The 14546-nt window shown below is 38.4% G+C and overlaps 1 protein-coding gene across 3 annotated transcripts in view; it reads left to right on the top strand.

The window, feature by feature from the left end:
• LOC122790854 (Fc receptor-like protein 5) overlaps positions 1 to 14546 on the top strand; it is a 1199590-nt gene that overhangs the window by 441387 nt on the left and 743657 nt on the right. The window lies entirely within an intron of this gene.

Below are 14546 nucleotides of genomic sequence, written 5' to 3'. Positions count from 1 at the left end.
CACTACATAGGGAAATATTGCTGAAACATGGTGAATATACTTTTAAATGTATGTAAAGTGTGGCTTGTGCTTGTATTCACCATGTCCTCAATGCAATTTCAATTTAGTAAGGCAACTAATTGTATTGCTGTGATAACTGATGGGAATTAACTATGAAACTATATAAAAGGCTATAGCCTGGGATCAGAAAACAGGAAGTTTGTTCCTCAAAAGGGAGGTTCATCATGGGATAGAGCTCAGGCTGTACCCAAACAGTTGTGATAACTGAGGTTGGAAGTTCCTGTCAGAGTCTATTGTGAATGTAGCTGGATGCAAAATCAGCCAAAGAGTTTATATGACACTGGAAAAAGGAGTAGCCAAGCCCTATAACCATGACCTTTATTTTGTGACCTGTTAGAAGAGTCGTGTTAACTGAGCCTGTGTGGTGGCATTACCTGTTCAACCACACAAGGTGATTTATTTTTTCTTCACAAAAAAAAGGGATAAGATGTGTCCTCTTATTTTTTAATTATTGGTAACACTAGTAAGTTGGCCATTTAGTGTAGTTTTCTGTGTATTAGAAAGCATCAAAAATCACGAGTAAATAAAGTCAGAAAATAGAGACGTACTTCCAGAAATGAGTACATCATGTGCAGGTGTAAATCAGGCCTGAAAATAAGTATGTCCCTCCAAAATGGAGACAGACAAGAGGTCTGCTACTGTTAGCTGGTGTGTGCTCACTGGTCTAACTAAGAGACTGATTTTCCATAGACGCAGAGGAATTGTTAAAAGCCTTAAGGTGGAAGATAATCATAAACTGGTGCTGCATTAATAGCAGTTTAAGGGACTGACTAATGTAATTATTACACCCAGAATAGTACCCGCCCTGAAGAAACTATGCAGATAGTCCTTAGTGAATGATATGCCACCCAGAATAACAGGGACAAGTCAGAAATGGCCAAAGATCTTTATTCCCATTTGGCAGAGGATGTGTTGAAAACTAATATGGACATGGAGGGGACCAATTACTGATTATGCAAATTTAAAAAATGAACTATTAACTAGGTCTGGGAAAACTTTTGAAACACGTTGTAAAATTTCACAAGACTTTTAATGCTGATAAACCAGTAAGAGCTCAGATGCATGATTTAAAACATATAGCAATGGTTTTGTTAAAGCCTGATAGTAACAATAAAATGAAAATGTTAGAAATTGTAGCACTGGGCAGATATAGAAGTGTTTTACCTAGTAAAGTCAGAAAAGCGGGTATTGCAAAGTGATCCAAAGAATGTTCACTAATCAGTAACTTTAGTAGAATACTTATTAGTTAATGACATGGTATTTAAAACTTAATTGTCTGCTTTGAAATCTAACACTGCAATAAAAAATATTCAGTCTCCTCTGAAACAAAATGTAGTAAGTGAGTTATTTATTTATTTTATGCATAGTTTGTTTAAGATGTGGGGAGAGGGTTCATATTCCCAGACAGTATTCTAATCAGTACTAAAGGGACAGTAACTGGTTGAAATGTAAGAAATATTAAAGTACTTAGAGCGAGTACAAGGAACTTGGAGACCTGTGCTAGACCTTTCTTTTCTAAACATTTACATAAAGATTCATAAATTCAAAATGCTCTTTGTAGTGTCTGTTATCTCTCATTCCTCGACTAAGTTTGGTACTAACTTTGGTTTAAGAGTCGCTCATCATCACATTCCAATTCTTAGAGTTCAGATGCTTTTAAAGATTTTCTCTGTCTGGCTTACATTTTTAGTTTTCGGCTTTCCCCTTTTGGTTGTCAGCAGCCCCAGGAATTTTCTTGAATTCATGCAGAGGGAGATTGGATATTGGATAGATCAGATAGGGGACAATCCAGCTTTTTCATTCTCCCTTCTAATTTTCAAACAGTAACCACAGATGCGTCAGACCTGGCATGGGTGGGGTATCAAGGGTAAAAAGTACAAGCTCTGTCGGGCACTGTACACACACAGACATACAAATGCCAAGTAGGTGTTTGCTGTTATCAATGGACTGAGGGTCTTACATCATCTCTGATCCCCTGGACCTCTGTTAATGTACACAGACAATAGTACTGTGATGTGATATATAAAAATGGGCACCAGATCATACCCATTTATAGACTGACTGTTATGGCCTGGGAGGAAACAATTCAGCTCAAGCTCACTCTTCAGGTTTATGTACAGTTGGTTAGAGCAGCACCAGGAGAAGGGACTCAGCATAAAAGCTGCAAAAGGAACTAGAATTTGGTTATGGTGCTGTGGTAAGAAAGATCCTGAGTGCTACCAGAATCTGGTCAAAGTGACAGATCAGTAGAAATCCAACAATGTGTCAGATGGTAACTGATTGAACATTCTGTATTTAAAAGCACAAGATAGACATCTGTACATAGTGCTAGAACAGAAATAGAGAGGGCACAAATGGTAGAAGAAAGGCACTTGGAGGACACTCGGAGCAGAGAAATGTTAGTGCCTAGCAAAAGTAAACCAGACCAAAACACGGAAAGTTCTAAATATGTTTCTGTCATAGGGGAATGCAAAGCTAAAAAATAAGTGAACTGTCGGGAAACTTGTGCAGACAGTGGAAAATGTAAAGCGGAAAAAAATGTCTGACCATTGGTAATGTATAATGCATTGTCCCATTTCCAGCTATGAGTCATTTTTAACTCTGAAAAATAAATCCTATAATTTTCTGGCTATTCTTAATCTATTCAAACTATTAAATTCAGTTTAGAAATTGACTGATAATATTGGTCTTATCTCATATTTGAAATAAGTAAAGCCCTGATATAGACACATTATTGTTCACACAGGAACAGATGATTATGAAAAATTCAATTCCAAAGAGTGTTGACTAGCTTGGTATAATGCTCAGTGATCATCCCCTCTCCCAGGTTGAATGATTACTTACACACTAAAGCACACTTGTTCAATACCTGTTTCATGCAAGTATGCTTGGTCTATAACACTGAATTAGTTACATATTGGGAGGAGTGTGACCAAACTGTGATTGTTTTCTAATGATTATTTCCACTTGGAAAGCTATGGCTCTGCATTTGCATCTAATAAAATCTCAGAAGCTATTAAACCTTTTTTTAGAAGTTCTCACCCCAAGGGGGCCATTAGAACCAGAAAATCTGATAAGTTTATGAAATATTTGCACTTCACTGAAGTGGGCCTGATTGAGTGCAGTTTTCAAGTGAAGCAAGGGGCCTGATTGGCTGCAGCAGTCAAGGTAGCAAGTTCTTTAAAAAAAAAAAAAAACGGAATTGCGCGATGATGCTAAATGAAAGAGGCAAGGAGCAGAAAAGATGGAGAAACCCGTGGCTGCTTAATGTGGGGGCCCTCACATGTGGGGAGATAACCGGGGGCTATCCGCAACTGCAGGTTTGGTGGGTGCCTAACGCCGGCTATGCTAGTATTGAGCTGTTTCAGGCCTGTAGCCTTCCTTTCTCAGCTGATAACAAAACTCTGAAAGACGTGGCACCCAAGATGTTGATTCTCTATGGCTCTGCTCAAGCTGACAACAGTTTGGTTGCATGGAAGGTGCCCTTAAGGTTTGGAGGGTGTCCAGCTGTTATAACCTATGCAGGATATAACCTATACAAGTAAGGTACCGCAGCAGTGATCAACTGAACATCTACTGTTGTGCAAGTTTACTTACACATCACTGCTTACTTATGATTCCTCTAGCCAGACTCCACATAAAATAAATAAATAAAATCAATACTACCTAAACGTACGGTTCCAAAATCAAACCCCTACTTTTCAAATTTCAATGTTGTGTTCTGCAAAAATGGAACTGTTTTGGTGGTAAGACACTTTTATTTGAATTCAGGTCTAACATTCTCCCTGCCAGCACCCCTACAGTCTGTAACAATAGATGTCTTACACTTTGCTTGGGATGGGGGCTGTATCTTTGGGGTAAATGTGAATTGTCTTTGGAACAAAAAATGGGAGACGAAAATATACCAACATCCAAGAGATGTTGGCAGTAATAAATGCACTCATCTGTCTCAATAAACTGTGGCCCCCTGGACCTCTACAAGTGATCACAGTGACAATGTACATAAACCAGCATGAGTTTCCAGATGTTACTCTCTATACAGACCAGGCATAGTAGCTTGGGGTATAGCAATTCTATAGAATCTTATCCTAAAGGCTTCTAACTTTCAGTCTTTGCAAAACCCTTGGCAGGCAAATTGAACAGCACCAAGAGAGACCCTAATGAATGGAAACTGAATCAGATGTCTTTCACAATTTGATCAAGCTATGGGGGGGAGCACATCAAATGGATCTGTTAGCCCTCATTCACAACAAACAACTGCCGACAGTTTAGCTCCAGGACTCCTTACAAGCAAGCGTGTAAAACAGATGCATTTTCTTTTTCTTGGACAAGAATGATCTTATATATACAGTTCCAACTTCCACAGTTATCCAGGATTATTCTGAAGATTCACAAGGATGCTGTAAGATCTTTGTGGTAACTCTCTTCTGACCCAGACAACAGTGGTTCTCCCTTCTTTTTGAATAACCAAGGGTAATTAGTACAAGCTTCCTCACAGACTGGACCTCCTCACACAAGACACAGGTTGTTTGATACTCTCTAGCTTCAAACCTCTTCAGCTGACCAACTGGATGATAGAATGTTAATACTTTTTAGACTACTTTTTCCAAGCGTGTACAGCAAGTATTAACTGATGAACTGATACTAGAAAATTTTATATATGTATATATATTACCTCATGGTAAAATGTTTTCTAGTTGGTGCCACATTAAACCATTTTAATGTTAGCATTTCTTTGGTTTTTAAGTACTTGTGTGTGAGTTTTTGCCCTCTGGCTTTTCTTATTTCTCTGTCACAATTCTTTTTTAGGTTGTCTCAGCATGTCTGCCCAGGAATCCTGCTTTTGAAAGTAGTTTTACATTTATCCATTCACATACAAAACAGGTGGTTCCTCTCTGGGACCTTTGTATTATTTTGAAAACAAAATAAATAAAAAAAAATATATATATAGCAGTACAAACTAGAGTCCTTTTCTAAGTATAAGCAGGATTTGTTAGGGCATCTCCCCAGATGTTCTTGAACCCTCTTCCTTCCCCCCCTCTTACCAAGCTTTGGCTACTGCATCAGTGATCTAATGATGAACACAGTACAGTTGTTTAAGTAAACCTACCATAACAGTAAATGTCTGAATGATCACTGCTGCAGTAGCTGTTCCCTTCCTCTATCATCCTTATTTTATATATGTTTTTGCTTGCCAGAATGTGGACATGGATTTTTTTACCAAGCGCTGACGTAAAAACTCTGAAGGATTTGATACCCAGATCACTGCTTTTCTCCTTGATTTGCTCAGCCTTCCAATTGTTGGAGTGCATGGAAGGTGCCCTTATGGTTTTGAAGCAAGCTGACTCTTTAATTCTAGCCATATGGCTTACACTACTGTAGCAGTGATCATTCAAACATCTGTACTTTCTCCAGCTTAAAAGAGTCAATCAAGATAAATCAGGGTTTGAATCTTATTAGGAAAGACTACAGTAAACTTTATACTGCTGTGTGTACAGAGCATTTAGCTCTATTGCCTTCAGAAAATATGTGTGTAGTTAATATGCTGATGATTGATGATGTAGGGAGGGAATTGTGTGTTCCAATAAGAGATCAGGTTCAGTTGGGACAATATTCCACAAAAGGATATAAAATGACACAAAAAATGACAGAAATGGTCTATGAAAGACCAGTTTGTAACAGAAAGACCAAGCACAGTGGCAGAACAGGTAACATTGCTGCCTCACCTCAACAGGTGATCCAGTTCAGTGCCTTCTGCGTGGAGTCTGTGTGTTCCTCCTTTTTTCATGTGGGTTTCCTCTGGGTGCTGCAGTTTCATCTCACATTCCAAAGACAGGAGGATGAAGAACTCTTAATTGTCCTTAGGTGTGAGCGTCTACATGTGTGATATGGAAGAATGATTTAGCAACCGACTTCCATTTTCCATTGCAAACTCTGCGGATTGCGGTGGCTCTTGGAATCAAGTACTTCTCAACAGTGAGAGAGAAAATAAAAGATAAGCTTTACTATAACACAGTTTGACCCATTAGTTTTGGATGCTAACGGTTTGGTTGACAGCAAAAAAAAAACATTACAACGTACTGATTAATATTTATAATATTGATACACAGGCAATGATTTTACAGGAACTGCACCTGAATCATAAAGAATATGAAAGTTTTGTAAAGAGTAAGGGGAAGGACATTCTTTTAAGGAATAGTGCTGGAATGGAAGAAGAACATAAGAAAGGGTTGTGATATTAGCAAAAAGGGTAAAAGAATAAATATTGAACAATGTGAGATGTTAGAGCCTTTGATTAAGGAAGCCTTGTAGTGGCTACAGATTGTAACACTAGAGGGAATAAAGAAGACATCTGCAGAGGGCCAGGATATTACAGAACAGCCAAAGTCAGATACTTAGAACAATATTAGCATGTATCTGGGCTCACTAATGTAATAAAAACAAGATATAATGAAGTGGAATAGACATGCTTCATTGAAATATTGTTCTTGGGCAAAATTAAATAGATGTTACATATTGAAGAAAAACTGTAACATGGAAATCCATGAAAACCCTTTCAGTGATAATTTCAGAACAGACACCTACGCTAATTAAGTTTTATAAGCAACTAAAACTCTGTTACAAGCACTGGCATTTTCTGGTGCTACTTCTGAAAATATATTTATTAGTTATTTGTTTTTATTTACTGAGAAAGTCCAACTGGGTAATACCCATTTCCAGCGGAGGCCCAGGGAGAACAGCTCCATTTGCTTAAAGGAATAGTATATCATCAGCTTACATTGCATTATACTAAGTTTCAGTTAATCTCATAGTCGCTACATTTCTATTTACATTTATACACATACAATATTTACATTTATACATTCTAAGATTTTAAAGCAGTAGAAATTACTAAACAGAAAGCCCACATGAACATAGTGGATTGTACAAGCAGCAGTTATGTATAAAAATTGTTTTTGTCATTTCAGTGAGAGGTTGAGAGTATTCGATTTAAGGAGAGTATTTGGAAAGTATCATATGGTGAGCACAAACCTGGTGATGAGCATGTGCAGGATGAGGATTGGTTAAGATGTTGACTAAGCAGTGGTTTAAAATTATTGAGACTGTTGGAAAGTTTTATTTGTGTGGGATACTATTCCAGATCTTAGCAACGCACTGGGAGTAGAGCAAGTCTCCTGCAACATGACTTATTTGTAAGTAATAAGAATTTGTTATGACAACGGAGGTCCCTTGGTGGACAGTAGGGCAGTAATAAGTTATGTAGTGCAGGGCATTTTTTCTGGATGATGAATGAGTTTGTATCCTGTAGTTAATTATGAATATGTTAGGTAGTTGTGTAGTTCAGGCCAGTTTAATTCCTTTAAGCTATGACAAAGGTGGGTCCTATGAGGGAGATTGGTGGCAAATTTAGCTATTTTATTGTAGCAGGAGGCAAGTTACTGTCTTTGAGTATTGTTTAAGTTTATTAGGATAGGAGCAGCGAATAAGAGAGTCAGCAATAAGAAGGTGGTGGCTAGAGTTTGTCTTGCAGTATCTGTAAGGAATCCATTGATCCTGTAAAGGCAGCCTAGTTTCTGGTGTGTAGATTTAATTGTGTGCAGTATAAGCTGGTCATATTTGAGATTGTCTTCTATTATAACACCTAGAAGTTTACTGTAAGTTACAGTTGCAATGACAGTGTTATTGCTGACTTTATGGTAAAGGACTGCTTTTGGTTTTGGTAAAATCTACTACAGAAAGACCATGCTCTTCTGATTATGGCTCCAGGAAGTCTGTCTCTTATTGGCTCAAAACCTAAGCCAATAAGAGAGACAGGAGGAGAGGGGATAATGTTACACACAGTCAGGAAGCAGTTCAATTTAGTGAGAAGAGTAGTAGTTGGGTTATTAAGCAATTCAGTGTTTTATAGCAGGGAATCAATGTTTATAGTGAGGAGCAGTTCAATGTTTAATAACAAAGAACAGAGCAACCATAGTTAAGTTTTTTGTTTTAATGGTTTATGACTGGGCCAGGCCTCTCCAACTAGCAGTGAGCCCTAGGCAGCTGCATAGGTTGTTTTGTGATGGATTCAGCCCTAATCCCCATATATGGTGCACTCTTTATTTTGTCCCTGATTACAGTTATACAATAGTAACAAACTATGTGTGTGTGTGTGTGTGTGTGTGTGTGTGTGTGTGTGTGTGTGTGTGTGTGTGTAAAATACCCCTGCCTGATTAAGTATGAGTAGACATAATCCTCCACATCAACTGCCAGCCTGCTTATCTATCCTCACTTTTACACAACATCTATGTGTTTTCCTCATATTTATACCCTATCCTTCAATAAGTCCTGGACAACTGGAAATTTGGGAAAGGCTCCTCAATAGTCCCTGGACAGCAAGCCAGTTATGGCATAATGGAAGGAAATTGATTGTAGTAAACAGGAGCATCATCATATCACCCATGTTCCTTGGATGGGATCCTTGGTATCCTTGTTCTGTTGAATGTTGTTTGTGTGTTTATTATTTAGCTGTGAATAAACTGAACAACTTGAAGTCTTTTTAACTATGAATGCATTTTTAATTTAGCTTGTTTTATGTAGGTACACAGGTGTGAAATGCAGTATGTTTGGGCTACAGCAGTTTGTCTACTACTTATATGAATAAGGCTATGAGCTGTTAAAGAACTGCTCCCTGTAGTACAAGGTTTGATTCCCTCAGCTTTCATTTGTCTTCTTTATGATACTGACCATGTCACTTCACCAGACAGTACTCCTGGGCTGCTCCTCAAAGGAGATACTTGTGTCCAGTGGGCTGGCCCAGGCTGTTAGCTAATGCATTACGTATTTCTCATTTGAATTCATATACCCTTCATATAGCTGCTTACCATACCTCTCAACCTCTTAGTGCAAGACATCTGGACAAAGCCTGACATAATGGGGGGATAAAGGACCAAAAATAGGGACAGATTTTGAATATTTCTCTTATAAACTTAGAAAATTGCTAGAGTAACAGGGTTTGCTTTAACATACATTTTCTGAAGGATTTGAAGTCTGAAACTCAAATGTATGTCATTATTTAGTGACCTCAATCTAAAGATCATCCCAGTGATTTGCTAGAAAACCACACATTTTATGAGGAATAGACCAAAAACATGAGGCAAAAATCTGGACATTCTGTGAAAATCTATACAGTTGAGAGGTATGCTCAGTACTCCACATATGCTATTTGAGTATGGATCCCAACATGTCTCTTTAATGGGTTGCCAGATGCAATTTCACTAAATGTCAGTTTTAAATGAAGAGAAGTTTGCTGTTTCTTATGATGAATCTGTTTTCAATGTGAGTGTTTAGTTTTGTTTCGAAAATGACAGCAATTTTTCTCTAAAATTTGGAATAAAGGTTTTAAATGAAAACAAAATATCTGTGATATCTGTAAAAGTAAAGAATATAGTAGGTATATTATAGCTGCGGTGGTGGTGCTGCAGTAGCGTTGTCGCCTCACAGTTAGACGTTGCCCATTCGATTCTCAGTTATCATCTGTGTGTCGACATGCGTGAATGGGCGTTCCTTCGTTGAAGGTTGTGTGTTAGGCCCAGCAAGCCAGCACGTAAAAATCTGCTGCCAATCATTAGCGGACCGGAGTTCCGCTGTGGCGACCCCTAACCGGGAAAAGCCGAAAGACACAAACAAACATATTGACAGGTTTATATAATATTTATGGCAATCAGGGGAGAGAGCCAATAATGAGATACTGGAATGTCTGTCGGGGCCTGAGTCATTCACCTGAGTAGGGCCCAATTTGCCCATGATCCAGCTCTGTTGACTCTGAAGGCAAATCCTATAACATTATGCATTATCACTCCTTCATGTAGGTCAGACCTGCACTGAGTGATGTCAGAGGGGATAACTATTCTTGATGACAGAGAAGACAAAGGGAGGTCAAAAAATGAGATGTAGGTACCTGCAAGCATGTAAACCCCTCACATAAACAGTATGTTGCATGTAGTAATATTTCTGATTTTGTATGACGTGGGTTGTTGAGATAAAGCTGCCTGCTGCAGCATTTGTATTGTCTTTAATTGTTTTGCATTATTCATTGTACTAAATAATGAATTAATTTGTTAATAGGCCTGGATATTGTAATATAGTCTGAATATGTTGTATATTATTAGTATAAACATGCTACATTTTAATTATATAGTTTTGCAGTTCTGTCTTTATAGCCTTCAGCAACTGCAAAGGGGTTGACATTTGTCAGGACATACAGTCTGTATTATTTGGAGTGATGATCAGAACTGTCTGATCTTCAGCATCCGTTATGTTGTCGCTGTAGCATATTACTGTAATATAGTCTTCTTTCTCTACAAGACTGAATTGTAAAAGATTCTGTATTTAGTTAAAAGCTGTTACTTCAGCAGTTAATTCAGAGCTAAAGCTCTGACATGTTAATGAGGTGCATCCTGTAGCAAGGGTGCAGGGTTTGAATCTTTCCACCTTCAGTTACTTACTGTATAACCCCGAGCAAGTCACTAAACCAGATAGAGCTTTGGGGCAATTGAGACTTTGAGCTAGGCCCCTTAATGGTCTCTTGGGGTGCATGTCTAGCAACTATAAACCTGCTGCTGCTATTTGCCAGCCATTCCCTAATGTATAGCTAATCTAGTTCAGGAAATGTTTTCACAATATCACCAGCACAGCAATTTTTAATATTTCTTCTTCTTCAAGGATAGCAAGCACTGCATATGTAGATGAAGCACTGAAATGCAAAGTTGTTTGCCAACAACACACACTACATTTGTAATAGACATTCATTATACTGATCACTGCTGCAGTAGCCTTAAACATATAGGTTAGATATCCTGCCCAAAATATAACAGCAGGCCAGCTTCCAAATCTTCAAGACACCTTCCATGTGCCCAAAACATTAATCAGCTTGAGCTGAGCTGACTAAAAAGACAAATTTAGGTGCCAACCCCTTCAGAGCTGCCCTGTCCTTGAAGAGAGTGCTCCTGTGTGGACTTTTGAGGATCAAAGGTTGACTTGTGCTGTTCCTTTGCTGATAAGCAGATGAATTCCCTTTGGGGAAAAAACATTCACATTAAAAAGTTATTGTTGTATTGTACTTTCATGTTTAGGAAAGTTATTTTTAAGATAGTAATTTGTGTTTTAATGGACTTTTGTGAGACTTAACTTACTTTTCAACCAGAGTGCACTTTTTCTCCTTTCAGTTTAAAATTTCTTTAAAGTAATTGAAAAGCATTTTTTTCTGGAGAAATTGTGTTTATTTTACTTTTGGGTCTGCAAAGTGTTTTAAAGTGCTTTTTACTGTATTTTTGTGTAAAAAAACAATATTTTTAGAGATGTTAATTTTTTCCTGGCTTTTGCTGCTTGTTTTCCCCAAGAAAGAGGCACAATTTTCGGCTTGATCATGGAACAAACTACCGGTCCCACATTTCTCCCTTCTTCCAACCAAAAAAAGAAAAAAGTTAAGCAAACAGTCTTTGTCACCACAGCAGGCTCACAGTTTGCACTAGCCACAGGTGGATGACTGTGCTGTGGCCTTTGGTTGTACCTCAGACCTTTCATATTTTACCTCAGATCCCTCTGGCTTACCACCTACATCCACTATGGACTGAGGGTTAACCATGTCCTTTGTGGCTGTTGGGGTCCCCTTAGTGGGTGGGGAGAGCCACTCTTCTTGGTCCTGGGAGAAGGAACCGACAAGACTTCCCTGTTTTGTCAGAATGTTGTGCCAATTCCTGGGGAAATATCTGTTGCCATGAATAACACTGTTGGTCCCATTTTTTTCCAGTGAAAGAAATGGAACACTAAACTTGTGTCTGTTCCTCCTTAAATGTCCTCAGACAGGTGTAGTTTACTAGGTCTGGTTCTGGGTTTAAATTAGGCTACTTATCCTTCTTATAAGGTGGTTTCTGGTAAAAGAAAGAGAGATACATCTTTTCCTGAAGAGATTCAAGATTTTGAATTAGGAAAATGAAGGGAAAGATACAAGGTTTTCTCCTTAACTTTCTGTTTCAGCCCAAAAGGAGAGCTCAGTTTCTGATTCTCCCTGTGGGAGTTTCTCTTTCTCTGAAACTATATTCAGTATGTGTCTAAGTTTTCAGTAGAACACTGAGGTTTCTCTGTCCCTGAGAAAATGCTGAGCTGTTACAGAAGGAGTTTTCAGAACCTTCATCCATTCTCCCAGTTTTGTCAGCTCCAGAGGATATGTATGTGAATGTGTGTATCAGTACCTCTAATTTTCTTAAAAAATATATTGAATTATCCCTTGTGGCATAGACAAACTTGCATTTATAGAAAAGTAAATAAAAGTACAGTTGTGTAAGTTGTACAGTAGCCTTAGCTATATGGGTTATATCCTGCCAAGGATACCACAGCCAGCCAGCTTCCAAAGATTCAGGGCACCTTCGATGCACTCAAACATTCAAGCAGCTCAAGCCGAGTAAAAGACCCGTTTGGATGTGGAGCCCTTCAGAGCTTTCCTGTCAGCAGAGAGCTGGAGGCTGAACCTTGAAAGGATAGTGCTAGGAATAACAAAAAATAAAAGTCCACACCCTGGCATAAATAGCACACCAAAAAAACAAGGGAGACAGAAAGAGGGAGTGACTAGCAATCACCATTCAAACATCTACTGTTATGGTAAGATTACATATAGAGCTGCACTGTGTTCATCGTACTGATCACTGCTGCAGCAGCCTTAGCTATATGGGTAGATTACCCCTGCTTACTACATTAAGAATGGAAGGAGAAGAGGCCAGCAGCCCCAGGATAATGGTCCTAGAATGTCTGATTTAGATCTGCAGAAGGAATCAAGCTTATAGTGCTTTGTAAAACTATGTACAGAGGACCAAGAATCAGCTTCTAAAGCCATTGATGAAGCCAAGACACTGTCAGAGTGGGCCTTGATCCTGCCTGGAATAGATTTGTCATGGTGAGTAAAACAAAATGTAATAGCCTTAGACAACCATTTCGAAATAGTGCACTTTGACCCCTTTTTTTCCTTCACAAGAAATAAGCAATTAATCCAAAGATGTAAAAGGTTTAGTTCTGTCAAGACAGTACCTGAGCTGTTTGTGGACACCCACAGTGTGGAGTATCCTTTCTCCCTCATTTTTAGGTTCAGGAAAGAAAACGGGGAGCTGGATAATTTGTCTTAAAGTAAACTTGGGTTCCACTTTAGGCATCACAGAAGGATTAGTTCTCAAAGAAACCCTGTCCCCATGGAAAATGAGGGCTGGTTTACTGACCATAAGACCTTGTAACTCAGATACCCTTCTTGAAAAGGTCAGAACAATCGATAAAACTGTTCACCAAATTAATAACCTCAAGTCAGACAGATTAGCAGGTTCAGATGGAGTAAGTGTTAACTTCTCTAACACAAAATTAAGGTTCAAATGGAGCACGTGTTAGCTTCTCTAACACAAAATTAAGGTTCAAATGGAGCAAGTGTTAGCTTCTCTAACACAAAATTAAGGTTCAAATGGAGCAAGTGTTAGCTTCTCTAACACAAAATTAAGGTTCAAATGGAGCAAGTGTTAGCTTCTCTAACACAAAATTAAGGTTCAAATGGAGCAAGCGTTAGCTTCTCTAACACAAAATTAAGGTTCAAATGGAGCAAGCGTTAGCTTCTCTAACACAAAATTAAGGTTCAAATGGAGCATGTGTTAGCTTCTCTAACATAAAATTAAGGTTCAAATGGAGCAAGTGTTAGCTTCTCTAACACAAAATTAAGGTTCAAATGGAGCAAGTGTTAGCTTCTCTAACACAAAATTAAGGTTCAAATGGAGCAAGTGTTAGCTTCTCTAACACAAAATTAAGGTTCAGATGGAGCAAGTGTTAGCTTCTCTAACACAAAATTAAGGTTCAAATGGAGCAAGTGTTAGCTTCTCTAACACAAAATTAAGGTTCAAATGGAGCAAGTGTTAGCTTCTCTAACACAAAATTAAGGTTCAAATGGAGCAAGTGTTAGCTTCTCTAACACAAAATTAAGGTTCAAATGGAGCAAGTGTTAGCTTCTCTAACACAAAATTAAGGTTCAAATGGAGCAAGTGTTAGCTTCTGCAACACAAAATTAAGGTTCAAATGGAGCAAGTGTTAGCTTCTCTAACACAAAATTAAGGTTCAAATGGAGCAAGTGTTAGCTTCTCTAACACAAAATTAAGGTTCAAATGGAGCAAGTGTTAGCTTCTCTAACACAAAATTAAGATCCCAAGGAGGTGCCACCAGTTTACCTGGAGGCCTCTTATGCAACACCCCTTTCAAGAACATTTTGTCATGAGACTGCCTTGAAAGAGGAGGATCCATAGACACACATGCTGAAATGGCCACTATATGAACCTTGCTTGAGGAAGAAGAAAGGCCATAGGATAGTAACACACACAAATAATGTAAAACCACAGAACAACTAGCCCTGAATTGGTGCTGGTTATGTTGCTGGTACCAAATAGAAAAGCTTTATCCATTTGGTAAAATATGATTTTCTGGTA

Source organism: Protopterus annectens, chromosome 16.part0, assembly GCF_019279795.1.
Source record: "Protopterus annectens isolate FY-2018-M chromosome 16.part0, PAN1.0, whole genome shotgun sequence".
In the NCBI taxonomy this organism is placed as follows: Eukaryota; Metazoa; Chordata; order Ceratodontiformes; family Protopteridae; genus Protopterus; species Protopterus annectens.
Note: the sequence above shows the minus strand (reverse complement) of the source record. Positions and strands in the feature narration are given on the sequence as shown.